Source organism: Falco cherrug, chromosome 2 (assembly GCF_023634085.1).
Source record: "Falco cherrug isolate bFalChe1 chromosome 2, bFalChe1.pri, whole genome shotgun sequence".
Lineage (NCBI taxonomy): Eukaryota > Metazoa > Chordata > Aves > Falconiformes > Falconidae > Falco > Falco cherrug.
The window spans coordinates 15,248,943-15,266,620 of NC_073698.1; the positions used below are offsets into that span (position 1 = coordinate 15,248,943).

Genomic DNA, 17,678 nt, shown 5'->3' on the forward strand with positions numbered 1-17,678 from the left:
TGGTATGTTCGGTCATTTCACAGAAAAAGTGCTTCCTATTGCAATCTAGAAAAGAAGAAAGCATTATAACACTTTTACATGCTAAGATTTCACTTTCTGGTTACAAGACTATTTCCAACAGAAAACATTCAGCTAAGTTTGAGAACTGCTTCAAGAACTAAACTACATTTTCTCTGGATGAATGTATTACTTTCTGACACTTCTGCTAGATCTGGCAGGTATTTTGAATGACCAACGGAACAGCTGGGTATCAAAAAAAAAAAAAAAGAACATCAGATCTCAAGTTCATTGTTTAAATATATATTTTAAATACAAAGAGGACCTGGAGAACAGCGATGACATGCAGTGACTGCCACAGTTCAGAGACAGCCAGTATCAACAGCACAAGGCAGTGAGAACAGCCCATGTCTGCTGAGCTGACAGGAGGCATTCCAGTGATACCACACAAGCCTAGCTGCCCTCAGGTGGCCCTTCCGAAAGCCACCATCCCTTCAGGATGCCATTCATCCGAAGCTGTTTAGTTGGTCTATGTTGGTGCTAAGTCACAGATCAGAGTGAAGAGAAGTCAACATGTGAAAGGAGTCAGCAGTCACGGGGTGAGGGATGAGGGGCTGCACAGGGCAGCAGGGCACACAGACATGGAAACTCCCTAAATTCCCTTCTGCCTCAGAAAAGCAGGCAGGCTGACTTCACTCGCTCCTGTTATTCCTCGTCCCATCACTACTCCAGCTACTTTCTAACTTACATTTTGGATCAGTCTTCCTCTTCTCTGCTGATGTTTCTCTGACATCTGTAATTGAATACTCAGTCATAAATTGAATCAGTACAATCGACTACATTGTATGACATCTGTTGGTCCCCATCTGCACCATCCTTTTCATTATTACAGTTCATAACCTTGATATCTTTTTTATCCCTCCACAAGAATCCTGCCAATTCTTGTTTCATGATAGCTCTGAAATGTTGTCCATTTTTCTGCTTCTACTACTGAAACCCTCAGCCATTCCTTACCTCTTACATTAATTTTTAATTACTTAAAATTATTCAATTATTAAAACATGAAGTGAACCATAGAAGCTAAGTTTGCTGAGGAATGCTACAAAATATGCTACATTCTCTTTAACAGTAAGAAAATCTAATTCATGACTATTATTTCAGTAAACTAAGATCCCAATTCTCAATAGAAATTCAACTGCAAATAATTTTCTCTCCTAGAATTACTCTGCTAAATGACAAAATATTCACTACTTCATCTTATTTTCTTTTTGAATGGCAGCTTAATGCTTCTTTACATACCTATGCTCAAATACACTTCACTATTTTCAGTATTTCCCACAAAACCACAAGCAATATTTTATTCATTAAATACTTACTAATTAATATGAATCTGAGTATTTAAATGACAGTAAAAAACTTTGTGACTCAAAACGGCTTCACAAAAGGTAACATTACAACATATTATTTCTTCTATATTGTTTATATTTAACTTTAGTATAAATTTGTTTTTTGCCTCCTGCCTTCTCAGTTCCAGAGATATAGTCCTCTACAACACTGGCAATGCTTCAAATTGCCAAAGTCTCAGAACTAAAAAGACAGATTTTTTGCAAGATAATCACATGTATGAAATGTGGAATATATCAAAATTGACAACTGTACTGTTGTTCAACGTGCAGACAGTACTAATACCATGCTACAATAGCAAGTTTACAACCTTAGCTGAGACTGTCTCCCATTTCATGATATGGAATAAAGTTAGATCCTACCATCTCCTGCTCCTCAAGATTATCTACAAAGATTGTCTCAGTTACTGTGAGTTCAAAGCATATGATAGAGCATGGATATATGCTAATGACCTATAGGAGGTGAATATGCTAAATGTTCAAATTTTTCTATGCATATTTCCAGGTATTTCAAAATAAAAATATATTTTTGAAAAGACAGTCTTTGGAAAGGTTTCATAGAAAACATCAAAACTGCAAATGAAGAAGTTACTGGCATTAGTGCAATACTGGTGTCAAAAACTGAGATTCACTAAATAGAAGCCACTCTTTTGATGTATCTACAAGTGCTCACTGGAAATGTGTGCTAAACTGGAACAGGGATGAAATGGTAGAATGGAGAGATCACAGTAGGGAAAGCAGATGCCAGGCTACCCAGTTTTGAAAATTACACCTTAAAGGACTGTAACATGGTTCTGAAAAGTTTCTTCAAACATGAAATGTTTGTGTATTGGTAAGGTGAAAATCAACTGGGAGACAGGAAAGAGAAGGAAGGTAAAGACAAGATGGGGAGGGGTGGGGAATGAGAAATAAAAGAATGTAAGGGGAAACACAGCAGGTTTTAAAATTTATGCACTGAATAACTCTTACGAGATGACCATAGCAAGACCACAGGGAGACAGCTTCCCTAACTTCCAGAACAGAGTTAGTTCTCAAAAAATAAAGGACTTAAATATCCCAATTAATTTAATCCTACAGCAAGGGCTTTAATCCGGCTATATGGTTTTTTAAGCTTTATAGCTTCCTGGAAAAAAGCACCTCAGTGTGAGAATAATAAAATTTTGAGAAAAAAATATTTAGTTGACTCTGATTCACTGATCAGAACTGATTTTCATTTGCCATTGCCTTTGGATATCCAAACTGTGCAATGCTTGGAAAAAAAACCCCACATTTTTAAAGGAAAATTAACTAGAGCTGAAGTAGAAACAGAATAGTTTAGTTACATGTCTTGTACATGTATACTTCTACCAAATTTAATTAAACATGCTTTGGTTTTAGAGCTTAAATGATAAAAATTAAAGTTTCTCTAACGTAAAAAAAAATATAAAAAATGGGTGCAAACACTTTGTACTGATTTTAAGACTTTCTAAAAATGTGATGTCATAGGTGTTCACAGAATTGTGAATTGCCTCTGTTTCTTAGGAGATATTTAGAAAGACAAGTGTATCTGGGTTGGACAGTTGTCAGTAAGATATATAAATGTTCTCCTGCACCTTTATTGAATGATCATTTTGTTTCTTTGATGCATACTGCTTTGCACTTTTTCTATTTTATAGTTGAATGTATAAATGGAATAACCTAATAAATCACCATAGGAGGCAGCCCAAAACAAGTAGGAAGAATAAAGCATGATTTGGTCAAAAACAGCATTTGCAGATGAAATACAGATAAGAAAGGTGGCATTTAAAGCAATTACTTTAAAAAGGAATACTTTTGAGGTGTTTTTTTCAGTTTAGAAAAATAGAGAAAGCTTACAAGATTCAACACATATATACAGGAAAACTAGGACAAATACAGAATAAGTGCATATAGCTTTTTTCTGAGCTACTGTTCCACAATTCATAGGATTTGTATTTACTACTAATAAAAAAGTTTGCTTTCAAAATGAATTTACACATAGAACTAAATATTGCCATTCTGGCATTTAAATATTTTGTGTTGTTTGAAAGAAATGTTTCTCTACTAAGAATGTGTAAAAACCGATTTACTACAAAACATCAAATAACTAATTATTACATGTAGTAGTTACATGTAGATATAATTGCCCTCGCATAATTTAGATTGCTTTGATATTATATAGTCAACCTCTTATTTGACTTATATTTGACTTGTGTTTCATTTTCCTTCTTCTTTCAGTAGAAGCTATAACGCTACTGGGATTGTGCAGGGCTCAGCAAGTCAGGATAGCAAAAGGTGAAAACATCCTCCTCTATCTCAGAAGCCACTGTGCGATTTAGTTCTTGACTTGAATAAACTGTTACAATCAGATTTTCTTTTACAATCAGTTACAACCAGTTACAATCATTTTCTCTTCAATCTTTTTATGTCAAACGTAAGCACCATCACAGTAACGATATGTAAGTTTTATTATTCAAATGAATGGTACTTCTTTTCAGTGTTTGCTATGGCATCAGAGTACAACTCCAATGGAAATGTAATAGCAGGACATGTTCCGTAGCAGGTTAATCACATCACGCAAGTTCTGGTCCCCAGCCCAATTAATCAAATTATAGTAAAAAATTCTATTATATCCTGATCAATTCTGAAACAATGCAGTATTAAGCCTCTTCCACAGAGGCTTTATTCTGCTCAATAAAAGCCATTAGAGATGCTAGTGTTTTCTCAGTGTGAGTTTTGCAGCTGACTCAACTGGCAGCAGCAGCAGGCAATGAGTAAACTAACCAGTGTCTATCATGTATGATCTTTAATCTACTTCTTACACTTAGCAAAGGAAAGGCTTTGAAAGATTTAACACAAGCATACGTCAGCGTAACAACCGCTACAATTGTCCTTATCTGTACTTCTGCTCTCACCATGGCTACTGCAGTTTCCCTCTCCCACTTCAGACTTCAAGATGTGATGACCATCCTCCAACAAAAGTCACTGTGTAATCCCTCACCTTAGAAATCCCCAGAGCACCCATGTTCCCTCTACCTTATTTTACCTCAACTAATTCTAAAGACCCAAACCGACATGTTTTAAGAAATACTTGTTGTTTTGCTCCAACTGGTATCATGGGTCTGTCTCCCTCAATCCTTATTCCATCAGTGTCTCTCCCATTCTTTGTCTGTGCTACCTAATCCCCACACCTGCTGAACTCATAACAACACGCTAATGGTTATTCCTGTCCTCCTGATGCTCACTTTTAGCAGAAACATGGAGACCATGCAAAGATGGTGTTAGGAAAGCTAAAGTTCAGCTGGAGTTAAAAGTAGCAAAGGATGTGAAGACCAGCAGAAACTGTCTTTTGAAAGTACACCAGAAGCAAAAGGAAAACTAAAGAAATTCATATGGACCCACTGTTCAACAGATTGGTGGACCCGGTGACCATGGACACAGGTGAGACTGATGTACTCAAGGCTTGCTTTCCCTCAGTTTTCACCAGTAAGGTCTGTGCCCAGACCTCAAAAGTCCCCAGCAGAGTGAAGCATTATCTGCATTCAAGGCAGACTGACCTGGGCTGCAATTAAGCCAAACAGACACAGAATCCTGAAATCTTGCATCCAAGGGTACAGAGGGAGCTGGCAGATGTCATTGCAAGGCTCTCTGTCACCTTTTAAAAAGCATAGCGATCAGGAGAATTTTTACTTGCAGGAAACAGTTTTCAGAATTTTTAGCTCTGGTTTAGCACTAGGTTCTCAGTTTTTAATAAAGTAATCATTGAATTGCAGTAGAACAGTCATCTGAAATGCAGAAACCATCCCATTGACCAGCATGCTGGAAAATTCCCCATCTTGAACTACTTTCTTCATGATCTGTGCAGCAATAATTAACTGCTAATAATTTATACTGAAGTTACTTGAACAGGCAATAAATTCAGCCTGTTAAAAAAATCACAGTAACATTTTTAAAACTCAAAAAAAAGATGCATTCTGTGTAGACTCAGATCTTACTTAAACCAAGTGACAATAATAATATAATTGGTTTTAAATACCTATCTTTATGTGCCCTGCAAAACTAATCCAGTATAAAATTACTTTGCTAGCATTTGATCCTTCCTTCCCTTATACAAGGAAGCAAACCCTTCAACAGGATCACAGTCATTATTTTTTCCTGAGATGTTAACAACTTCAGCTACCCAGCCAAGAACTGAAGTTCATTAAACACTTTCTCTTTCATTTTTCAAATAATAGAAACTGATTATATTTTTATTCCAGCAATACATTCAATACGATTTATCAAAACAAACAGTAATCGTTGCTAGTGAAGAACACTTAGAATTAACTTGTTTGTCCAGTAGCATTTCCTCTTTCCTTGCCTGGATTTAGAAAAAATCATTGCTTAAAGGGGAGATTAAGTACATACATTCCCTAGATTCATCTTCTGGAGTAGAACTCATTATAGAATGAAACGGATTTTTGCATCGTTTGCTGGACTGTAGGACGGGTCTGATGCAGAGCTCTAGTATCTCAGTGTAATACTTTTTCCCTGCATCAATATATCTCATATGTATGAGATAAATTTCCTGTTTTGCTCATTTGCAATTATAGTTAATTAAAGTTAAGGGTCTGTAATTCAAACTGGTTCTTGCAGCACAAGACCATAAATATGTTTAATTGTAAAAGAGAAAGCAAGTTGTTCTGTTTTGTTATTTCTGATTAATTAGACACACACAATAAACAGTAATTCAGGAGTTTGTTAAGAAGAGTATAAGATACTTGATTGCCTCTGAGAGCAGGGAAAGGAATTTGGTGATCCAGAAGTGTATGTTCATTTCTGTCATGTTCTGAAGTTCTCACAATTATTTCACCATTACTAAGGTTTTTCAGTCCATTTTTTATCAAAAAGATGCTTATGTTAGCACTGATTCTAGATTCTGGCCACTTAAGTCTTAAAGCCACTTGAAACCTCAACCTTCCTGAACTACTGAAAAACTGCTAGTTGCAACAGATTATTAAAGCACTTGGGGGGGAAAGCAGCCTAAATGACTACTTACTACTTATTACTTAAGACCCAGCATGGCCAAGCCTGGAATACCGTCACTTTGGAACCGTATTACAGGAAATTACGAAAAATAAGAAATAAAATGCAAGAGAGCAGCAGGGGTCACACAGTCTCTACTGTATTTTCCACTTAAAGCATAAGGTTGATTCTGTGAATTATACAGGGTAGTATTCCACTCATCTCAGTCCTCTCGTAGGAACAGTAGGCTTCTAGCATAAATTGGTCATCTAGATCTACTGTATAGATAAAGGAGAGACAATTCTCTTGTCTACCTTCAGGATTTATTCTAGGATAGCACAAATTTTCATGTAGAGCACCTACATTTTTCCATGTTTAACAAAGAAACCTAGCTGATTAGGTGAGATTAAGGCCTCCTTTAATGTATATAATTTAGCTGGTACTTAGCCCACAGAAAGATGATGGAGTCAACTCCCTTACAAGTACATACACCATCTCAAAAAACCCCCATTAAAATATCAGACTCTGCCTTAAAGGAAATCGCTCTCTCGCTGGAATTTTATTTTCTCTCACTAATTCCACTGAAAGACTAATACGAAATTTGATTGTTCTATCAATTCAAAACATTCATGTAATTTTCAGCCTTCATTTAATAATGGCTAGTTTATATCTATTTTTTTTTTGTTTAGGAACCAGATTCATATTTCAAATTAAGTAGCACTTTCTCCTGACAATGCTTACCTGCAACACACAAACCCACAGCAATCACATCCCGTCTCAACCTTCATTTTGCTAGGCTAAATCAAGCTCATTCCATTCCCTGCTATGCCCATGCAGTTAAATCTGCCACAGAATAAAACCTCGCTCAAGTACACCTTCCTAAACTGTACAGTAAACCCATGTGTCAGTGTCTCCAGGAAAATGACTAGCAGCCATTTTGTGTTAAAATGTACATCTTCGGTGCTCTCTGGTGCATTTACATCCAAGAAATCATTTAGGCATTATGGAGTTCTCTGTAAGCCAGATAGGTCTTCTGCCTTTGCTGACTTTCTGTAGTCAGGTGTCAGACAGGGAGTCTCTGATCTATGAACTGAAAATTTCTACTGAAAGATCCAATTTCAACTCCCAACTCCCTTCAAGCACAGAGACATTCATTATGAAGAGTTGTGGAGCTGGGAAAGTTTGGGCACGGGAAACAACTGTAGGTATTATAACCTAAAGTAAAAAGCTTTTCAGGAGAGTTTGCCGTAGCTGTTAGAAGCTGAATGGGCTTGCATACTGACAGATATCCGCCTCCTCTTCTTCCTTTACTCATGGATTTATTATACTCTAAACTTACTGTGTAAGAGTATTCTGTTAACTTATTTAAACTTGAGGTTTGGCTTACCTTCAAAAGTTCATTATCTCTGGAAGAAGACTGTACAACTTATTAGGAAATTAGAACATATAAACTCACAAAATCCAATTATGCCTCTGTCTTCATGATGATGCTTTAGTAAAAGACAACACACTGAAGCCTCTCACTTGCATATATTAAATGCAAAAAGAGACATCATGCCTGTAGTTTTCATGAAGAGAAAATACATGTGTACTCATGTATACCGCAAGCAATGCAAATCCATAGGCTGGAAGCGTGGCAAGGAAACAAGGGGGCTGAGACTGCTGCCAGCACCCTAGAGAAAAATATTAAAACCATAGAAAGAAACATTCTCTGAGCAAATTAAATGGAGAAAGTAGAGCTATGTCACCATACTTGCTCAACCTCCTGAAGTTCAAGAATTTTGAAAATTGGCTAATTGCTAAGCGCCACAACAGTGTCCACTGCTTGTTGAAACTCAAGTAACCAGCTGAAACAATGCTGAAATCATCAGCAATCACCTCTGAATCACCTCTGTGAGTGAGCTTCCAGAAAATTTGAAAGGTGATGAACCTTTTTTTTTTAAAAAAAAAAAGAAAAAGGAAAAAGCCAATGTAAACTAAATCAATAGTTTTCAAATTTAATTCTCATATGTGGTTGGTAAATTGTCAATAATTAACAATTAACTAGGCGATCAGATAAGAATTAATACCAAATAAGACCATCAACATCAAACACGCAAGGATAAATTATCCTGAAAAAAATCTAACTTCCTTCTGTGACAGACTAAGAAGCCGTGTGAGCCAGGCAGGACCCATATATATGTTACCAGTCTTCAGTAAGACTTTTGCTGCTGTCACACACGATATACTAACAAGAAAACTAGAGGAAGAGGCTGAATGAAATTATGAAGAAGGAATATAGCTGGCTGGAAAACTCCAGTTACCAATCCAAGGTTATAAAGACAATTTGCTCAGAAAATCTGACTTAGATCTAGTATTATTTAATATATTAATAAAATGATGGAATGATGAAATAAAAACTCCATGGTTTACATTTGCATAGCAACTTAGTCTGAGAGGAACTGAAAACGGGAGGAAAGCAAAGCTAGCATTTCGATTTGGCCTGGTAAGAAGTGAGCTGGAATATATACCACCTAATTTGAAAACAAGAAGTAAAGAAATATATACTATGTAATTTAAAAACAAGAAGGCTTTGCGCTCAAATTAGAATAAGTAAGAACACATTAAAAGATGGGAATGGCCTAGCTTAGTTTGGAAGGGATAGGTATGAAATAACATTGGTTTTACACAAACTTGTGGTGACACAGGCCCTGCACTTCAAGAATGATACAGACCAACTGCAATTAGTCTAGAGAGAATGACTATAGACCTGATCAAAGGTCTAGAAGACATGAAATAAAGTACAAGTAGGTTTTGTTTAATCTAGACGAGACTGAAGGAAGATAGATGGTGTTCAGAGGAATGGTGTAAAAGGAAGGGAATAATTTGAGTCTATTCAGGTCTGGGATTGGTAGGCTACCTGTGGCTTTGAAGTTCCTAAAACTTGATGGTGAGAAAATATTTCGGAAGAAACAGAATTATGTGGATATTCTATTCTTCTAATCTTATTTATCAAATACCTATATTAAAAATATAGCAATATATGTGGTATTTAACATAATATATTATACAATTAGTAAAACTTATTTTATAATATTGTACATTAGCATATACAAACTATATAGTAACATGTGTAAAATTAAATAATATATACTTAGTCCAATCATAGATAGGATGCAAGCTTACATACACACGTCTGAACCTCTGTATGATGCCATGCTACAGGACAGAAAGTGATAGGCTGTAGAAAAGGAGATTAGATAAATTCTAAAATAAAGACAGTGAACATCTGGAAACAAGTATCTGAAAAAACCTTGGGTTTTCCATCACCAGAGGTCTTGAAGGACAGCTGAGATAAACAAGTGGCAGGAACAGCTAGGGAACAGCTGACTTTGCTTGGTGGAAAGGAATAGGCTAAGATGTCCATGTCTCTCACCTAGCCCTACTGCCTACAATCGATGCTGCAAATTAGTAACAGGGACATATTTGTCTCATGATGGAAGGCAACCCCCCCCAGATGATGTTATTCAGTGCTCATGCTGCTTCTGCAGTTCTCCATTATCCATCACTAAAGCGAAGGACAGTCCCACGTCCTTCACTACTACAACACACACTCGTGCAACTGTCACAAAGTGTGTCTCTCTCAAGAAACCAGTAACAAACTACGGACCATGACAGCTCCCTGGGCTGAATCTGATCACCGACGATAGAGCCTGTACAAACTGAAGGCATGCAAACTGTTGAGTGTTGACAGAGGCATCCAACATCTAACACTAAGTCATCTTTAAGACTGTTACTTGAAATTACGGTTGAAACTGATGTGTCTTCTGGGACTGCCCTGGAGGCAGTTCTGAGACCTAGACTGTCATAGCTTTTTGTTTACATACTGCTGAGAAGTGTTTACTCCAAGCTGATTGATTATGTTGTTGAAACGCCTTTGTATAGAAGCAGTCAAAAACAATTTTATTTTAGAGAGTGTTTCCTCATCCACAGCTTGGTGAAGAGTTCACATTTGTTGATGTGAACCTGGAAGAGTAGTGGTCTGACAAATGTTTTCTTCAGGAGATAGCAAAATATTTTTCTGTCTCCCCTGGAAAGTGGTTCAGTGGCTATTTAATGGTTGATGGAGAGAAAGCATGCAACCTAGGATAAGCAACCATTTCCCAGGCTCCTCCTATACCATAAGGCTCCTCCACTCCCCCTAATTTTTACCCTGATCTTTCACTCCAGCAATAAAACCGGTGGCTTATTACTGATGAAGCAGCTGCCCACCACTGAAATGGGAATGACAAGTAAACAGAACAGTTTAGGGAAATGATTAGGAAAGCAGTGTCTGGAGAAAAATAATCCAAGGAAGAAAGGCAACCTGGAAAACTGTAACTGAATCTGCTTAAAGGAGATTTATCAGAAACAACAAATAAAAGGTTAGAGCTGATTGCTTGAGGATTTTAAACAGGGAAACGGTATTTAAGTTCTCTCCTAAAAATAAAAAGGGAGAGAGAACAGTGCTTTACCAGTCTGGAACCTGTTCTATGCCACACTTGCACAGCAAAGAAAACGGAGCAGACTAAAGAGCATAGGATGGTAAAGCAGGACAGATGACACTAAGAAATAGGTTGGGACTGCTTAGTATAGAGTTTCAAAAGAAAACATTTTTATTTTTATCATCCTTTTCTCTGAGGATTAGTATAATTGTAAACTTTAGAAGACTACTACAGAACTGGGTTTTGTAGGTCTGAAGATCCTGTTGTACCTGAGCACATGCACAATTTCATGCTGGCTGCTAAAAATTTTGACCATAAGCCTTAAATATACACTTTGAAGTCTAATTTTAGGGTCATTGCTGAAAAACGGAATTGTTATTCTCCAGTACTTGATTTTGCTCAGAATGGTGTCTAGCTATGCCTGAAAAACTAGTTCCTTTATACCTAATACAAACCTGCTCAAACATTTTGCCTTAACTATGAAACACACTGAAAGCACTCAACCTTTAAAATACGCTTTAAGCATGATTGCCTAGTTTCACAGATAATTTGATCAATGTGCTACTCTGAGGTTGTTTAAAGTCAAGAAGCTTTTTTTTTTTTTTCCAGATTTGTTCTTGCAGAAGGTGACAAAGAATACTGGTGTCTGCCCACCAGAGGGAACACCTTACCAAGCTTGGCACTTGACGACACCAGTATTCCCCTCTATATGCAACTTCTCCATAAAAAATCTATAGCTCCAGGTTCCTTACATGTTTTCCAGGAGGTACCATCTGAATAATTTTGTTACACCCTCCACCTCTCTGGAGGCAGACTATCCAAAGTTTGCTGGTTTCAGCAACAGTAAAACAAAGACCAAAAAGTCTTAATAATTCAAATTAAAGCCAGCATTGTGGCTACAAGATTGGGAAAAAAAAGGAAAGTCAGAAGCAAATTAAATACAAAGTATGACTTTAGCATAATTTTAAAAGCTGGCTACTTTGTCTATTTGTGTTTCTTGTATGGAATACCCAAAGTACATCACAGCCCTCATTGCCACGTGTTTATGGAGATACCCCACTTCCAGCATTTTCCAAGGGATAGGCTACATTCTGTATCTATTCCTACAGTTTTACACATAGCCATTTTGAGATGCAGTCAGTCATTCTGCAATTCTGGTTGCATCTTTGGAGTTGGGGCTTAAACAATTTGTATAGGTCCATCAGAGCTTGCATGTTTTGCAAAGTTGAATGTCCTGTGCCTTGTTCACTCAGTTATCAGGCAGTGCCTAACTTTGTCACTGCACTTGGCGGTTCTTTTTGAGGTTCCTTCTGTTAGTGCTGGAAACTATTTCCCCTTTCGGGAATTCAGTCTTCTGGTTAAGTGCTTGCTATCCAGTTCAAGCCACGTCTTTTACAGAGCTAATAATACTGTACAGTATACGTGTTACGCAAGCAGTCTGCTGTGCTCACCATCTCTGATGACTTACGGGTTTTCATTACTCACCTCATTATGAGATGACTATCAGTAGTTATTATCATGAAGGTTACTGTAGATAACAATTGCTAGGTGAATCACTGCCTCAAGCTTCTCCTTTCCATTAATTATCACTGTGGTTTCTGTGTTAATAAGCAGTTAGCAATCAAAAATTCAAGGTCTGACTTTATCAGAGATGGCAATTTAGGATCCATTTGTTTACCTAGATGTAAATCCACTGAAAAAAACCCTATCTAGTTCATACTAAATCCACCACTGAAATTTCTGTAACTCTCCTAATGTCACTTCTTTCTGTTACTATTCTTTCACTATTATTATCATAAGACTACTCTTGATGAATTGTAGACTAGATCACTAAATCTAACAAGTCATGTTTTTTTAAATTGAAGCTGAGACATTGTCCAGTTAGAAGGATCACAATCAATATAATGGCTGCAACACAAACCAGCTGTCTGTCTGTGACAAACATGCCTCTATGAACAGAAGACCATTATTACATTAGTGAAGAAGTAACAGACATCAACAAGATAGCCCTTGTTATTTTATCAGAGTTCCTTAAGAACAAAGTGAGAAGAAGCTCAAACCCACTTCTCATATAGATCTCTGGAATGTTATGCTACCGTGTAGTATGTGCTTTAGTGCTGTGTCCCACTGGTTATAAATAAAATTACTTAAAATAGAACACAGATACTTGTACCAATGCTAAAACTGGATACAAACAAAGCAAACTTTACAAACTATTATATACAAGCAACTAGATATTGGTACTCCCCTGTCGGAAACTCCGAGATCCTTAAAGAGAAATTGTCTTCCAAACTACAAATTACAGACAAGGTTCAATGTTTCATCTCTGCAAATCAAATCTGGTGACGCAAAATGTTGATCCCATAGAAACTGAGGGGCAAATTATTTTTTTTAGCTTGCAAAGGATTAAAATTGGTTTCTATTCAACTAAACAGGTTAATTACTATACTGTCATAATTTATATGGTGCAGCAGTGCAACCCCTTTTGCTAGCTGCTTAGTAAATTAGGTCAGGATGTTGTTTCATGTGCATTCTTGCAGAAACACTCCCAGCCCTCTGCTCTGCTTTGCCTGCTCATTGCTACTTGCACCATGCCATTTGTTATTCTGACAGAAGTACTGGGGCAGGTAGACTCCAATCAAGCAGCTTACCTAAATGAAAATTAACACTGAGGGGTGGGTGGGTATATGAAGAAAAAAGAAATATTTAGAAAAGCTTACTCTAAGCCCAGCTCTCCAGCCCAGTTTATCATACAGATGTAAACACTTGTGCTGGCCCATGGTAGGAGGTAGTATCAGACAGAAATCAGTGGCAGGGTGTGAGAAGAGAGGGAGACTTGATTCTTGTGGTCATTAAAGTCACCTCAAAGTGTATGGAAATCTATAGGCTAACACTACTTAACAAACACCTATAATAATACTGGTCTGTGCCACAGACTACTGTCTAGAAAGTTGTTTAGTATGACTTCATTGTTTCCTTGTGCTCTCCCTTTGTCCATCACACCACCCTGTTTTGCTTCATACTGTATTTGTATTGTGACTCTATTAGTCACAACAATAGGCTATGATGCCAAAATGGGTGTGTAGTGGTGTGTGGGGGGGTGTTCAATCAATATTTTGTATTTTTATTCACTCATCAAGTGAACAGATAGATGACTTACCTATGGTGATGATCAAGTGAATAGACAGATGATCCAGAAGACAGGTGAAAAGCAGAATAGACAATGTAATTTCTTGTGGATTTTCTCTATCAAGCTCTGTATTGTAGGTGTCCATGTCACAATTGCATAAACAGAACCTGGACATTTTCTTCATGTTTAAATCAGTAATAGTGGTCCTTCAGCTGATCTGCATTAAAACCTGAAAGCAACATCTCTAGCTTTAGGAATACTAAACAGAAAACAGGTTGAAACCTATGAGTCCAGAAAGGCCAGGATATTTTTTCTCAGCACTTAATGCTTTACTATCCGCTCATTGCCTACAGTTCACAAATTAGATGCTTACAGTCAGTCCCCTTATCTAATTCCCTGTCCCCAGAACTTCTCACACACAGTTTGCTTGCTCAGATCTCTGAGTCATCATAAGGCAACTACTGAACTTCTGCTACTGAGAATCCAAGAGAACAGTCAGGAGCCTAGAAAAAGCAAAGCCCCATTTACACATATACATACACACACACCCCTTCCCTCTAGAGAGCATATGCTGACAAACTGACAGAACACCATATTTAAAACTACCTGGCAATGCAACATTGCACTTCTACAGTGTGTATTTTTCTTCTGTCATGTAGTCTTTGATTTTGACCACACATAGGCATGTTTTTAAATAGCACTTGGAGGGAGAGCTGATGACTTACACTGCCTGTCCTTCCTCTTTTTTTCCAACAACAAGTACGAGCAGAGCCTGTAACTCTTTGCTACAAAGCAAACTGAAGAAAACAGAGCAGTAAACAAATAAGCAGATAACTGGTCAAAAGAAGCAAGGAGGTGTTCCTCTATACTGTGCAGTGAGCATGTGGAACCTGCCACACAGTGCTACGGGTGCTAAAAGTTAACAATAGGTTCAAGGGGCAACTAGACAAATTCAGCAAACAGAAATCCACTGCTACTATTAAACACCAAGCTTCTGAAGTCTCCAAGAAGTAAATTGCAGGAAGCTAGGAAAGCGTGGGTTCTTTTCACCAGTCTCATAGTCTTTTTCAGACATTGGTTTTGGCCCCTGTTGGAGACAGGATATTGTGAGGTCTGTAATTTACCCCTTGTTAATATATTTTCATATATCAAATCATGTACATATGCAATCATATATATAATTGTATATAGGTGTCTGACTCAAAAGATTTTCTTGGGCTACTGGTAGAACTAAGGAGAAGTAATAGTTTGTCTTTTGAATCCTTTACACTGGACAGAATATTCCGTAAAGGTACTCCCGTATCGGCAGCTGTTTGCATAGCCCATCGCAGATTCCAACAGCTTCTCTTATAATCTGATCTCATCCCCACGGCAGTAAACAGCACTGTATTGGCTTTGCATGGGAAGGTTTTGGTAGCAGGGGGGCTACAGGGGTGGCTTCTGTGAGAAGCTGCTGGAAGCTTCCCCTATGTCTGACAGAGCCAGCGCCAGCTGGCTCCAAGATGAACTCACTGCTGGCCAAGGTCGAGCCCATCAGCCACGGTGGTAGCACCTCTTGGATAGCATATTAAGAAGGAGAAAAAGTTACTGCACAACAGCAATTGCAGCCAGAGAGAGGAGTGAGAATATGTAAGAGAAACAGCCCTGCAGACACCCAGGTCAGTGCAGAAGGAGGGGTGAGAGGTGCTCCAGGTGCTGGAGCAGAGATTGCCCTGCAGCCCATGGTGAAGGCCATGGTGAGGCAGGTTGTCCCCCTGCAGCCCATGGAGGTTAATGGTGGAGCAGATCCCCACCTGCAGCCCGTGGACAATCCCATGCCAGAGCAGGCGGATGCCCAAAAGAGGCTGTGACCCCATGGGGGACCCACACTGGAGCAGTCTGATCCTAAAGGACAGGGTCCCGTGGGAGGGATCCACGCTGGAGAAGTTTGTGGAGGACTGTGTCCCATGGGAGTAAGCCACACTGGAGCAGAAGAAGAGTGTGAGAAGCCCTACCCCTGAGGAGGAAGGAGTGATAAAGACAGCATGTGATGAACTGTCCACAGCCCCCATTCCCCCTCCCCAGCACCACTGTGGGGGAGGAGGTAGAGAATATGGGAGTGAAGTTGAGTGCAGGAAGAAGGGAGGGGTGGAGGGAAGGTGTTTTTAAGATTTAGCTTTTACTTCTCATTATCCTACTCTGATCTGATTGGTAATAAATTAAATTTATGTTCCCCAAGTCAAGTTTGGCCCTTGATGGTAACTGCGGAGTGATCTCTCCCTGTCCTTATGTCGACCCATGAATCTTTAATTATATTTTCTCTACCCATGTCAAGCTGAGGAGAGGAGTGATAGAGCGGCTTTGGTGGGCACCTGGCCTCCAGCCACAGTCAGCCCACCATGAGAACAGTACAGTGGCATGTTCTCTAGGGTTTTAAGGCTGTTCATCTTATCCCAAGAGGTGAACAGCTCTTCTTTGGGTGCCTCATAAAGAGCAGCATCACAGGAACCTCTTCAAAGGACTGTTTCTTCTGTCACTCTCTGACTAGGACTTAGAAGAGTTTTGGATTTAGGCCAATAATTTTAATAATTTGTAAATATACATATGTGCATACTGTGACAATGTAGCTTAATAAAAATTCATTTCTGTATGAGCATTTTGTTAGCTAAACTTGAGTATGGATAAAGATTAATAAATTAGGCAACAGGAAAGTACGTCTATATACTAGACAAAATTATGTTTGCATTGCTCCTCTGAGTAAAGCCACAATCTATCACAGAGACATGGAAACTGATTTAGTATAATGGTAATTTACAGTTAATGCATTTGTGTTTATAAAATCACTTCACGCCTAAGAGAAAAACACACTAAAGAGATTAGTGCAAGTAAATGTAAGGATTAGAAACTGGCCCGAGTTACAATTTTTCTTTAGAATTTGAAGAACTCAAATGTTCAGACAGCTGATCTTGATTTAGGCTCCTTTCTAATAAATATCAATGTCTGAAATTAAACAACAGCTTTAAAAGATGCTAACATCTGAGTGCAATGCATCAGAAAGACAGGGAGATCAATCATTAATTGATTACCTCTGTAGCAGTCCATTCTTCAACAGCAAATTCCAGAGTCGAAATGTCAAAGTTCAATAGCATGAGCTCTTGATGCTGCAGCAACAGCCTATAAACTCTGCAGTAACACTGATATTCTGTACCATCATCTATCATTCTCTACATCTAGCCCTTCTTGCTTTGCAAAACCTTGTACAACTATGGCTCACAGCTACAGAAGAACACTGATGTAAGCCTCATGATTCTGATGATGAACTTCTACCTACAAGAGTAATGAACTGTAAAAAATATAGCTGAGGAAAATTTTCCCCTGTGTCCTCCAACCCTATTTTGAAATTCAAGTCCCTTAAAGTATCTGACAGCACAGCTCAGAACCTTTTTCTAAAAGTAGCTACCCACTTCTGAATAGTACACACAGTAACGTATGAAACATACTTTGCATGGCATATCTTGACCTTTAAGGAAAAAAAACGTAAGATGCAAGTACATGGGGTTTCAGTGAGGTACAAATAATCCCATTTAGTAGTGCTTTACTACTTCTAAGGCTTAACGCTGCTGGGACTAGGTGAATGTGAAATAGAGGCAGGAGATCTCAGATATATATTTTGGAATAACATAGCAGTTCATGGAACTACAGCTT

General features: G+C 38.2%; 1 protein-coding gene across 2 annotated transcripts in view; it reads right to left on the reverse strand.

Annotated features, from left to right (window-relative positions):
* The window catches only part of TRPC6 (transient receptor potential cation channel subfamily C member 6), a 100,019-nt gene that overhangs the window by 39,624 nt on the left and 42,717 nt on the right, over positions 1 to 17,678 (reverse strand). The window lies entirely within an intron of this gene.